Consider the following 13,770-nt stretch of genomic DNA (forward strand, 5'->3'; position numbering starts at 1 on the left):
GCACTAAAGAGGAAAAACTCAGGCCCTCCCAAGACCGAGGAGAAGCGTGTCACCCAGCATCACCGAAACACACGCACACGGCCTGTCAGCTGTCACAGACCCATCGCACGACAGTGCTGATCAGCTCCAGCGAGAAGTCAGCGGCGAAGCAAAATCCAGAGATTGCCCCATTGTTATAACAGGAAAGCACTTCCGTGGCTTATGTCACAAGTCTATTGAATCCAAATGGCCAGGTTATTTAAATTTCTAGACAGAGGAGGCCTGTAATCAGTAAACGTCTTACCCTCAGTCCCTCATGGGCCCCCCTTTGTGTTCATGAAATTCTCACCCGTAGGGTGACCCTGGGTAATGTTTCTAACAATGCGCTGGCATCGGCTCTGGCTCTCACGCAGCACAGTCGGAGACTCGAGGACAGCCTGGCCACAGGCGCTGGGACACCTCTTAAACATTCCAAAGGACCTTTTAAAATACGAATTGGATGTGAAAGGGTGAACTGCCGTCACTTGGCAAGAAGCTCCGGGAGCAATATGTTATTACAAACGTGTTCAGCTTTTTAGGAGTGAAATGACCGAAACTGGAACAATCTGGGTAAATCATTAACTGCAACTGTTCAATTCACAAAAGCAATGGCCCAACGTAACAATAAGTTAATACTTACTGAGCACAAACTAAGTATCAGGCGTCATGGTAAGTGTTAAGGGTTGGCTGAAAAATCTATCAGCCCTAGTTCCTGCCCTGCGAGTCTCAGGGACATAAGATTCGATAGTGGAAATGGGATCTCCCCAAATGACAAAAACAGAGGGCAGCCCATGGTAAGGAGCCATTGTTTCTGTGTCCAAAACCTTTCAGGTGCGGTGAAATCCATAGATTCTCTCACCAAAAAAATGCACGCACGCACACACCCCACTGCATTTACTTGCAATTTAATTCTACATGTAGATTTGGGGTTTTGAACACTTAATTTAAAAGAAATTCAATGAAAGTTTTATGGAAAAGTAAAGAATAAATTCGCAACAGAATCTCTCTCATCCAACCTTCTCTCCACCAACTTACTGGCTTAACTAGTGCCCTTCATTTCTTTTTTGAAAGATTCCAGCTGATGCCGAGGAATGCTGACTGTTCCCTACATGCTTACAGGCTACTTTCCGCTTCTGTCATCCAGTGGGACACTGACCAAGGGTCAGGAGGATCCAGTGGGACACTGACCAAGGGTCAGGAGGATCCAGTGGGACACTGACCAAGGGTCAGGAGGATCCAGTGGGACACTGACCAAGGGTCAGGAGGATCCAGTGGGACACTGACCAAGGGTCAGGAGGATCCAGTGGGACACTGACCAAGGGTCAGGAGGATCCAGTGGGACACTGACCAAGGGTCAGGAGGGAGAATTTGTTTTTTTAATAAGGCAGTAACAAAGAGAAAAAGGAACATGGTAGAAGAAGTATTCAGAGAACAGTTACTCCAAAGAAGCAAGAAGGAACATTATGGAGTGATGGAGATATTTTATATCTTGATCACAGTAGTTCTTACATAACTATGTATATTTTTCAAAATTCATTAAATGGTGTACTTATAAAGGGTGAGTTTTATTGTATGAAATTATACCTCCATAAATTGAGGTTTTAAAAAAAACAGCTGTGATGACCTAGTAGGCTTTAAGGCAAGGAACATGACTAAAGTGGAAGGAGCCTTGTTATGAGATAAGCGTTTATTCCACCAGGAAGACGTGGCATTTATAAACAAACCTGTAACTAATAACATGGCCTCAAGACATCTAAAGCAGCATGAGTGAACGGAGCTAAACAGAAAAATATGCAAATGCACAGTGAAAATGGTGGCTATTAATACAGCTCACTCAATAATCAATAGAACAAATAGACAAAAAATAATCAGAAAGATTTGACAGCATGGTAAACACAATCAACCTAATTTATTTGCACATATCGCTGCATCCAACAACTGTACAGTATCAAGCATACCTGTGGAGTATGTGCCAATATTTTAAAATAAAGCAAATCTTAAAAAGTTTCAGATTGAAATAATATGATATAATATATTCTGACCCATAGTGGAATTAAGTTGGAAATTAATAACAAGAAGATAACTAGAAAGTAATTTGGAAATAAAGAAATATTCTTTTAAATAATTCATATGTCAAAGAAGAAATAACAATGAGAATTTTAAAATATCTTACTGATAATAAAAATACAATATATCAAAATTTCTAGAAGGTAAGTAAGTTGTGTTTAGAGCAGCAATTTTCAACCAGTGTGTTGTGGCAAGGACCCTGGTGTGCTACAAGACATGCAATATCTGACTATTTAGTGAGGGACACCGACCTCCTTTCCCTTAGATTGTCAAATAAAAAAAATGACAACAGCCAACACAGCAATAACCATCTGGTGTAAATGAATTAAAATCATACCTATTTTTTTGTCAGATTGACAAAAAATATATTTTTTCATGTGCTACACTATCTTAGTAATTAGTTTATGTGTGCCATGAGATGAAAAAGATTGAAAATTGCTGGTTTAGAACGTAGTTTATAGTCTATTCAAAAAAGATGACAGGTTAAAAATCAATGATCTAAGCATCAATCTCAAGAAGTTCTTTCTCTTTTTTTCTTTAAATAGTAAATGGAACCCAAAGAGGGAAATAATCAAATAAGGCCAGAAATCAGTGAAATAGAAAACAAAAATACAACAGAGAGAACCAAAAACGTCGAAAGTTTGTTATTTGAAAAGACTAATATGACTGATAAACCCCTATCAAGAATGGTAAGACAAAAAAATAAAAAAAGAGAGAAGATTAAATTACCAGCATCATAAATGAAAAGGACAATAGTAGAAAATTCTAGAAAAGAAAAACTGCAGTAAGATGGGTGTTTGCCTGCGGTCGAGGATGGGCAGTGCTCTGACCAGGGAGGGGCACAGGGAGGAAAGTTCCACAAACCCTCTCCTCATCGGTCAAAGCTCTTTCACCTGTACACGTAAAAGCCATTCACTTCATTGCATATAAATTACACCTCCAAAGCGTTTACGTCAAGGAAAACACAGGAATGACTGTTGCAAAGGAAGAGAAAACCGGTGATTCTTCGAGGATATGATTGTAAATGTAGAGAAGTCAAAGGAGCTACACCTAAGGTGTTGGGATTTTAAGTTAATATAACAAGATCGCTGGATACATGGCCAATGGAACAAAAAATAAATTGTTTTTCTAATGACTAAGAACAAACAAAAAATGAAATCCAAGAGAAGTTATTGTTTACAATGATGTTATTGTATCTCCATAGGTGAACTGTCAACAGAGTTTACACAGTCACTGTAAAATATCCATTCAACATTGGTATTAGTTTCTAAGCAAAATTATGACAGAATTGCAAGGGCGGGTCAGGCGACAGGGAAGACGGCAGAGGAGGGGGCTGGGAAGAGAGTCAGAACCTCTACCCAGGAGCTGGAAGGAAGAGGCTGATGACGGAGGCAGGTCAAAAAGGGACAGTGTAAGTAGCTTATTTAGAGACATAGAGGCAGCGACAAAACAGTAATTTGGTTCTTAAACTACGTGCATGCATCCTTTTGGCAAAAATCAATTCTCTTTAAAATGAGAACGTGGCCTCTGAAATCAGGCAGCCTCGAGTTTGAAATCTGTCGCCTCCAGCTGTGTGACCGTGATGGCCTCATGTGACCGCCCGAAGCTTGGACTCTCCACCTCACAGGGTGGTCCTGACGACTGAAGGTCAAGGTAGAGTCATGGGCAACACCATGCTTAAAATCAAGACTGATTATAGTAAAAACAAACAAACAAAAAGCGGATTGTAGCCAATTCTTCGTCCTAAGGGTAGGACAGCGAGGATCTGGAGACAGAGGGATGATTTAGATCAGGGGCGGGAGAGGCCTCTGTCCAGGGAAGCTCCTTTTACAGAGCCTTGGGTGGGAGGAAAGGTGAAAGGTGCAAAATAGCTCCCGTTTACCAAAGCATATTAATAAGTTGTGGTGGCCAGCTGTCATCTCAGTTTTCATTTTATTTCATTCTCCTGGATCTTCAACCCCTTTTTATGTGGATGGGGGCCCATGGGAGGCAAGACCAGCCTACAGTTGACCCGGGGTGACAGTGTGGTGCCAGCCGGGCCATCTGCCATCCAGCAGGTGGCTCCATGTGATTTCACTTCACTCTGTTTCCAGTCTCCCCACTGTGCCTGCCCATTTCCCGGGCCTGATTCTCCAGCAGCCCTGCCCATTCTTGGGCTCCTTAATTTCCCTCAGTCAGCTCCTCTGCTTAATTCATCCAGAATCCATTTCTGTTGCCGGCAACTAAGAACCAACTTGGATACCTGAGCCTTTAACATGCAAAAGAGGGTCTGGGTTTGAACTTGGGGGAGGGAAAGGGAGCTGGGAATGAGTTGGGTCACTCTGCAAAAGGAGATGGAGAGAATCTGGGCTTTGTTCCTCCTGAGAAAGAGACTAGGAAGAAGAGGGGAGAAATATAGGAAACAGCCCCGCAGGGTGGCTAAAGGGACATTTAAGGAAAGGGTTGTGGTTACTAGCATTCAGTTTTGAGCAGCTTCATTGCTATTCTACAATTTCTATCTCCAAACAACCAGGGAAGTCAGATTTGCTCTCGTGGGGCTTGTGTAGGAGGAGATTTGGGGTGGAAATCAAGCAAGGAGGTGGCTCAATGAAGAACAGAACCAAGGTAGAGCAGCCACACACTGTGACCATACGCAAACCACACTAACGTGGGGGCAGGAGGTTTAGAGATGGTGGGGAAGCCTTAAGGCGCCCGGCCCACGCCACCCTTGAAATCCTTCAGACACCGAGAGAGACAAAGAACCCTGTGTACAGCCCAGGACTTGATCTTCAATTGAATCCCCAAAGACAGCCTGTCCCCGCTGACATTTGGATTCAAAACAAGAGCTGAACCAGAAAGAAAGCAATCGAATCTTCCTCACACATGCTGCTTGAAGGATCTTTTCCAAAAGCCTGCGATTTTTCTCCATTTTCTGAGCCTACCTGGTGCTGGATGCCGCGGCCTGTGTCCAGGCCCATCCACGTGACTCGGGGGTTGGGCTGGAAGCTACAGTCGGAAGAGCATCTCCAGGAATGAACTAGCAAAAAGGAAAGTCCATTTCCTTGGAAAGAACTAAGGGCCAGAGCCAGGGCAGCCGTGGTCCAAAAGAAAATCCAAGCTGAAGGCAAGGAGCCGGGCCGCAGGTCTGGCGCCAGGAGGGAAGCGGGGAGCCCTGGACACCTGCAGCCCCAGGGAGGGGAGGAGGGAGCTCGGCTGACGGCTGCTGCGGCCTGGGAGGCCCGGCTGGCCTGGAAGTTCAGGTGGAGGAAGACTCCTGTGACCCACAGTGAAATCTCCGTCACCTGTTAATAAGTATCGAGTGCCCCACACAGGCCCTCCTCTTATGCGGGCCCAGAGCAGGGACTCAGCCCGGGACCACTCCCTCCTCCAAACCCACCTTCCAAATGGAGTGACTCTGCCGTTTCTTTATCACCATCGCTGTAGCATTTATACGCTGCGTTTTCCCACTTCCACATCAATGTGATATTCGTCGGGAAAAGTTGTGAAAGACTTTGAGATGGGCAGAAAATATTCCTGGGTGTCCAGTCTAACATAGCCTCCTGATTCCCTCTGCTTTTCACTGTCTTTGAACTACTGCTACTCTGTAAACTGTAGGAAACCGGGTAATGCGGATTATTCCTGTCCAGAGAAAGGCAAAGGAGTCCTGTCCAGCGGAACGCAATTGACCGCGGCCCTGTGGACACTGGCCGGCCTTCGCCCGTCAAGCACATTTATTCCAGCACTCCCGACTGCCTCCTAGTAGACCCTTTAAAATGCGTGTCGATTGAATAAATGACATTGAGGCTTAAAATATAAACCACTGGAACTCACCACTTAAGGTCTGCGATTCTGATAGGTAAGACGGGGTAATAGGGGTCTCAGGCATCTTTCAGCTGCTGAGAAAGGTTGTCACACGGGCTCCGGGTCCTCAGCCTCCATGGCTCAGCTACCGGCTACTGCTCGCTGCTCTGCTTCTAAGTAGGACACTCTCACTCACGTTCCTTTTTCTCCAGCCCTGAGGGGCGCCGTCTGGACGGGGTCTTTGGTCGCCTGCTGTACGCCTCTCTGTGGGACACTGCACAGTAATTTTAGAGAGACAGACAGGAGCAGATTGAGAAAACTTATTCAAGATGTACATGGGTTTTTCAACTCCAAATATAGCCCTGGCCGGTGTGGCTCAGGTAGGTGGGCATCATTCCATGCACCGAAAGGTTGCGGGTTCGATTACCGGTCAGGGCACATGCCTAAGTTTTAGGCTCAGTCCCCAGTGGGGGGCCTGCGGGAGGCAGCTGATGGATCTTTCTCTTTCCCTCTCCCTTCCTCCCTCTCTAAAAATCAATTTAAAAGTCTTTAAAAACTAACCCCAATTCTAGAGCAACATGTGAGTATGATCCCATTTTTGTTAAAACCCACACGCGGGTAAAATCACTACACAAAATAAACAGTGATATGTCAGACCTTTGAGACGAGGTGGGGATTGTGAGAAATGCCTTCCTCATAGGGCATGTGTTTCTGTAATGTTTCAGTTTTATCTACTGTCTTCACATATTACTGCTGTAATAATAAAAATAAAAATTATAGAGATTTAAAAGAAAAGAAGAAAAGCAAAGGACTCTGCAAATAGGGACCCTCCGACGCAGACCCACATGGCGGGTTTCCTGGGTACATGATACAGGAGACCTCAGCCTTTCTAACAGGATACTATTCTCCATCGAAGTGTGAACAGAAATGGGGTCAGCAGTGTTATCCTCAAGCACAAAACGCAGCACAAGTGTCCTCCTAACGGCTTTCAAAGTGCTCTGACAGAAATACACGAGAAAAACAGACAACGTCCGTCAATGAGGAATCATCACTATTGGGTAGATCACTCATGGCTTACAAGGAACCTAATGCCAGGAATAATTGGTCAGATAAGGCTTCATATCATTTATGGCTCTCGAATGCTTTCTATGTTTACACAGATATCAGTGTTTTACACGCTTGCCTTTAAAAGTATTTTTAGGCATCTAATAGGTGAGACCTACTGCTTCCTTTCACATGCCTCTTCTTTCTCTCCATGCAGATAAATCTTATTTAGCAGGTGTTCTTTTTTTCCTTTTCTTTTAGATGAGAAAACAGAGGTCAGAGTGGTCAGGAAACTTGTCACAAGTTTAATCAAGGACAGAAGCGACCTGGTCACCAGTCACCTTGATACGAGGTGAAACAGGAAACGTGTGTAGAACCCCAGTGATGAGCTAACACAAGTTCGCAATCTCGTGGAGGCCTCACTTTGAACAAATGGCCCAGAGTTTTCCCACTACTTGGATCTGACATTCCCCATACGTTTTGGAAATAGGGTTTCCAAACAGAAGTCCAGAGGGGCCTGGACTCCCTCGGAAACATTCGCGGGACCCTGGGACTGGGAAATATCTCAGTTTCCGACGAGCTCTGACCCATTACTATCACTATAAAGTCATGAAGAGTGAGATTTAAGACAAGATGACCTTGCTCTGCGGTAGTGAAATAAGGCGCTTTTTCATTGTACTGACTTATCTAAAATAGTCCTCACTTCATAGATTAGAGCCATTTGCCCATTAAGGCCGTTCTGTTCGTACTTTGGATTTGAAAGATGTGGGCACCAACACTGATCATTCAACTCCAATTATTCAACGAGGGCAGCGGACAGCCGCCGGCATATTTTACATTAGGGAAAAAACCATGTGGGGTTGCGGCTGATCTTCCCCAGCACCACCAGGGGGCAGCGATGTGCAAATAACGCCTCTCGCTGCGGCCGGGGGCGCCGCCTGCTTTGGGAGATGGTAGCTCTCAGGCCTGCGCGCTGCTCGGGTTTAAAACAATGGCAGGGTAATCATTTCAGGCCTGCTCTGGAGACCGTCAGAGCTAATTCACCTCAGATGGAAATACACTGACTATTCACATACGCATCCAAATCGGTCTTTCCAGGATGCGGGTTCTGCTCATTCAAGCATTTGTTCCTCTAGTTCACTCAGAACAAACTGTCCCCCAGGCCCTGGGCTGGGACAAGCTGGAGCTGCATCCCCGGAAACAGACATGGGACGTCCATCCACACCGCCTTCCCCCGGGGCCTTCCCGGCCCCCCTCCCCACCCCTTACCTCCCACCCCCATCGAAAATCAAAACCCTTCCTTTTTTCTCAGTTTCTCTTAAGCACTTATGTTCTTATTTTATCCCATGTCATTTGTTGTTTGTCTGCCCAGCCCTTAAGGGCCGAAATTCGATCTGTCTGTTCATTGGCGTGTGGAACAGTGCCTAGCCCATAAGACGGCTCAGATGTTTTTGTGGAATGAGTGATCTCTGTTACCCACACACGCTGCACTGGAGGTGCTCACGTGCATCTCCGCATCTCCGCCTGGGCTCGATGTGGTTAAGTTGTTCGCTAAAGTGATTTTCAGTTTTCTAGCCCCACAAGCAGTGGATGAGAGTGGTGCCCCACAGTGATCTTATTTAATACGAGCCTTCAAAGGAACTTGGGACACCACCTAGACTCTCCTTTCACAGAAAGATCTGAAGTCCAAGTGGAGGCAGGATTTGCTCACGGCTGCGTCCATCCGGGAGGGTTGAGTCAGGACTCCTGGCCCCAGCCCAGCCCGCTGCCTACCTGAGTTTTTCATTTCCCTTTAATATTACCTCCTGAAACGATGAACCACATACATTAGTAACCTGGCCAGTACAACAATTATGTGGCAATTGGTAGACAAGACCTAGGTGTCTGCTTCCAGGATCCCCAAAGCAACGCTCTCAGAGGCCCCCCTGGTCCGTCTTTCTGCCTGAGCCCCACTACTCTTCTCCAGCACCTGCTCTGCTGGTCCCTCAGAAGCATCCAGTCGTCGGTTCCCCACGACAAGCCTACACGGCTGCTGTTAGTCTGTCCCTCTTCCTGATAAATACATATAATAACAGCATATACTGTGGTTTCATGCCGCTTAGCATGGACTCAGCAGTGTCCTAAGGGTGCTATGCTATTAGCTCATTTAATCCCCTCAGCAGCCTTTGAGGTAAGAGCTGCTGTCCCCTGGTATAGATGTGGGCCCCGGGGCCAGGGGAAGGTGGGGAGCTTGTCCGAGGCCACTGCGCTAGGGAGCGGCAGAGCCACGCTGTGTTTCCCTGTGATCCGCACGCTCGCAGGGAACAGGGCTCAGCACGCGCACTGCGCTGGTTCCCCCTGACTCCCTTTCCCGAGTGGTTTCTCCACTCCATCAGGCTGCAGGTTGGGGCCAGGAAATCCCTTCATTAGAAAGTCATGGGTCTGAGCCCGGCCGGGCGTGGCTCAGCGGTTGAGCGTCGACCTGGGATCCAGGTGATCGGGGTTCGATTCCCGGTCAGGGCACATGCCCGGGTTGCGGGCTCGATCAATGACTCTCTCATCGTTGATGTTTCTCTCTCTCTCTCCCCCTCTCCTTTCCTCTCTCTGAAATCAAGAAAGATATATTAAAAAAAAAAAAAAAATTTAAAATAAAAAATAGAAAGTCATGGGTCTGAAACGCAGCAGAGAAGAGATGCTGATAATGCAATAAGCTGCCCAGGCTGCAGACAGACAACTTTTCCTCCTCGGCGTGTCCTGCTTTAACTTGGGGTCCCCTGCCAGGATCTTTCCGGGGTGCGGCATCTGCAACACAGAGGTCTTTAGAAGATCACATGAGCAGGCCAGGGCGGGGCTGGTTTTGTGCCCACCCTTCAACCGGGGCATCCATAACCTGGCTCTGCCCCGGGCAGCGGGACCTCCTGGAGCTCGGCCATTCCAGTCTAGACGGGACGGTTGGAGGGAGACCTCATAGTTCCTTGGACTTGGTGTCTGTGGGGACAAAACTGGTTTTCTCTGTTATCCTGTTGACTAACCTGGGCTCTGAGCCCCTTTACAAGTCATCAGAACAGAGTCTACACAGATGGACAGGAAGGAGACCTTTTGCTGGCTGGAGGTGTTCTTGCTGATTGAACTTTTATATCTGATATGAAACAAGTGAGCGGAAAAGACTTGGCTTGCTAATCCTGTACCCGTAGTTTGTTTCTGCATGTCTGGCTGGAGTTCTGACCCCTGGATCTGGAACATACTGATGAATCTCGGAGCCTCTTTCCGGTGGCATAAAACAGTGTGATGAAGGCAGGCTTCGGAGTTCAATGGGCCAGGGATGCTCCGCCATGCACTAGGTGCATGAACCTAGGCAGGTTCTCTGAGCCTCAGTGTGCTCACCTGTTGAATGGGAATAACAACAAGCCTTTCTCTTGGGGTGGTTGTAAAGTCTGGCACGTAGCCTATGCTCAATAAATGATTGCATGGTATAAGGCAACAGAGAACCAGGTCTGAGCCCTGGCCCTGCCTCCTGCTAGCTGAGTGTTGTTAGACTTCTCACTTTCCCTCTTGCAGGCTTGTATTTCCCTGTGTGAAGGGAGATTGAAATATCACCCACCTGCAGTGGCTCTCCCACCAGACACACCCTCCCCTACATGCCTACCCTGTGTTTCTAGAGTTTTCAGCAAAGATAACACAGAAGTCACCAGGGTCTCCACTGCCTATCACTGGGTAGGAAGACAGTATTTTTTTAAAATATGTTTATTGATTTTTAGAGAGAGGAAGGGGGGAGAGAGAGGGAACATCCATGTGAGAGAGAAACCGATCCATTGCCTCCCATGCATGCCCCAACCAGGGAATTGGGGACCGAACCTGAAACCAAGGTACGTGTCCTGACCAGGAATCGAACCCACGGCCTTTCAGTGTACGAGACGATGCTCCAGCCAACTGAGCCAAACCAGCCAGGGTGGAAGATGGTATTTATTGAACATCTACTAAGTTCTAGCATCTACGAATTCAGACACTGTTCCTTTGTTTTCCCACTTAAGCCTCTCAGTAAGGCTTGATATGGACACTGCTACCAGCTTACAAACGAGGAAACAGGATAAAGGGGGCTTTGTAACTGCCCCAAAGTCTCGCTGAGAATGGCAAAATCTAGACTTCTACCCAAGCACGCGTGTCTCAGCCAGCCCTGCCCTGGATGGCCTCACGACATTGGAAAAACGGGAATTCTCCTTCTATAAAGGTCAGGAACCTTCGGTCTATGAAACGCTGGCAGCACATATTGCTACTGATAGCAGCCCGTTTCCAACTGCACTGTGAACACTCAAATGGGAGGCCAATAAAAAGGCTATTTCCCAGCCTTTCGTGATGGACTAATCTACAATTTAGCTTAGCCAGATTGGTCTTACAGAGTAACAAATTATTTAGGAAGAAACCCTATGGTAATCAATTCCAAAGAGCCTTTTGAGTTCTCCCCAGATACGGTGGGCTTGGGGGTTTCTCATATTTTAGTGGATTATTCCAGCTGTGGTAACCTCAGCCAGTTGGTTGCAGGGCACGTGGCAGAGGGAAAGGCAGGTGTTACCTGGAGCACAGAAACACACAGGGCAAAATGAAGCCCTTCTTGCCTTGGTCCCCCCCCCCCCCCCAATTATATTCTTTACGACAGCTCTTAGAGACATGAGCAGAAACAACTGGGAAACAACATGATGTTTCCCTGCTTTAACATGCCCTGGACAGCAGCCGATGGGATGAATGGAACGAAATCACTGAAATGCATGTGGTTGGTGACGGGTCAGTGGAAGCATTTCCTATCTCAGGGTTTGGGCAGGACGTAGCTGGCCCACTCTACAGGACAGAAACCTCTCTGTTCTTTCCTAATTATTAAATTTCTCTCTTAAAATCCTTCTCCAAGGGAAAAAGGTTAATTTAGAAAGGTCATAAGTTGGAACCTCCACCAAAAACAGCACAGGCTGGGAGAATAGACAATAATTTTGCCACAGTAACCATTGGCTAGCAGAGCTAATGGGGACAGCGCCTTCTTTCTCATTCCTAATGTGCTATTTTTCTATTTGGGTCATTTTAATTGTAAAAGCATGTACCAGATTATTAGACATCAAAGCTGATTTGTTTTTCTTTACTGTAAGGAGCTTTCTCAACCTTGAACACACACACATACACACACACACACACACACACATCATTGGAAGGATTTTTAAGGGAAATATTTCTGTCTAAACATGTGCTTCTTGGTAGAATCTTATTTGAGAACTGATCAAATGTTTCCCACAAGAAGCACCAGCCTAGAGATTCAAGGAGGCTGGTAGGAAGCCTCAAAGTTTGGGGTAAGTGGATGTATTGTATTAGGGTAGACCAACTGCTGAAACAAATAGCCCCCAAGTCTCAGCAGCTTCACACAGTAAAGGCCATTTCTTGTTCACCTCTCACTCCAGGGGAAGCCAGCAGGTAGGGGGCTCTCTGTTTTATTCAAGGACCCAGGTTCTTTCATCCAGTGACCCTGCTGTCATTTAGGGATTCAGACTCCTTCATCTACTGGCTCCAACATCCCTGAGGGCCTCAGAATCTGGCCCTTCATACCCCGCTGCCAAAGAGCAACAAACGAAGAGAGAGAACATTGAAGTCAGCGTGGGAGCTTTCAGGGACCGGGCCTGCTAGTGGCGTGCATCGCTGGTGCCCACACGCCACTGGCTGGGCCTCAGTCACATCGCCCCACCTCACTGCAAAGGAGGCTGGGAAATGTAGCCTAGCTCTGTGCCCAGCAGAGAAAGGAAACAGGAGTCTCTTTGTCATCAAGCCTGTTGAGCAATTGCTGTGACAGTGGGGGGTGTGACAGTTTCCCAGGAAAGGCTAATTACGGCCTTTTGTTTCTGAGGACATTTAGCTATTCTGAGCACTTTGCTCAGAAAACCACTGCCCTTTGAAAGTAGAGGGAGATCCATTTCGCACGGAGCGTGGAGATGCTGTTAAGGCTGCTCTTCAGAGGCAGCGTGTGAGGGCAAACTCACAGGGGTCAGGCCTGGAGAAGCCAAAGCCGCTGTGGGCTCCCAGGAGAAGACAGGGGCCAGGAACAGAATATTCCGTCAGAAGGGGTTAAGAGCCAGAACTGAGGGCAGTGACCAGGAGCAGCCAGGAAATTCTGCCACAAACATCTACTTCCCTTATTACCTGACCGATCCCTGACCACTTTCAATGTTCCCGTTTCCTTGTCGGAGAATTTGACAATAAAGAAATCTCAGTCCCTACCTACCAGGAACCCAAAACTATCTCTGGGTGGACACTGGGCACGCCGTACGTGTGGGGGCCTGTCTGACCTGAAGGCCATGGTGATGAAGAGACAAGATGGAACTTTAACAAAAGACCCTCCCCAGGACTTCTGAAGTCTCCCCCTAGCCAGCCCACGTCATGGAAACACTGAATGGGAGAATTTTAGAGGTGAAAGGGGTCTTATAAACCACTTAGTTTAGCCTCTTTGTTTTTCAGCAGAAAACAAAAATCTGTTGCAGGGCTGAACCCCTGGAACTGTGTGTAGGTGAGTCCCAGGGATTCACCTTCACACCAGGATCATGCAATCCGCCCCTTCCCTGATTGAAACTATTTCACTTCAATCATATCTACTGACCTCCTACTCATAAGACCCACTCACCGTCCTTGATGGTGGCCCTTCACTTCTCTCTCGTGCCTTTTCCTTCAAACACGCCGCTAGGTTTCACTGAAGTTTCCTCCTGGTGGCCGTGGTTCCCCTCCCTACAGCTCTGTGGAATGTGTGTGATCTTTCCTCCACTTAAATATGTGCAATTAAATTTAGAAACAAAACAAAACAGCTACTGCATCTGTTAAAGCTCCAGCAAGCTGGGAGCACACATCCAGATGGAGCCA

This window comes from Miniopterus schreibersii (assembly GCF_964146895.1).
Source record: "Miniopterus schreibersii genome assembly, chromosome: 1".
NCBI classification, from domain to species: domain Eukaryota; kingdom Metazoa; phylum Chordata; class Mammalia; order Chiroptera; family Miniopteridae; genus Miniopterus; species Miniopterus schreibersii.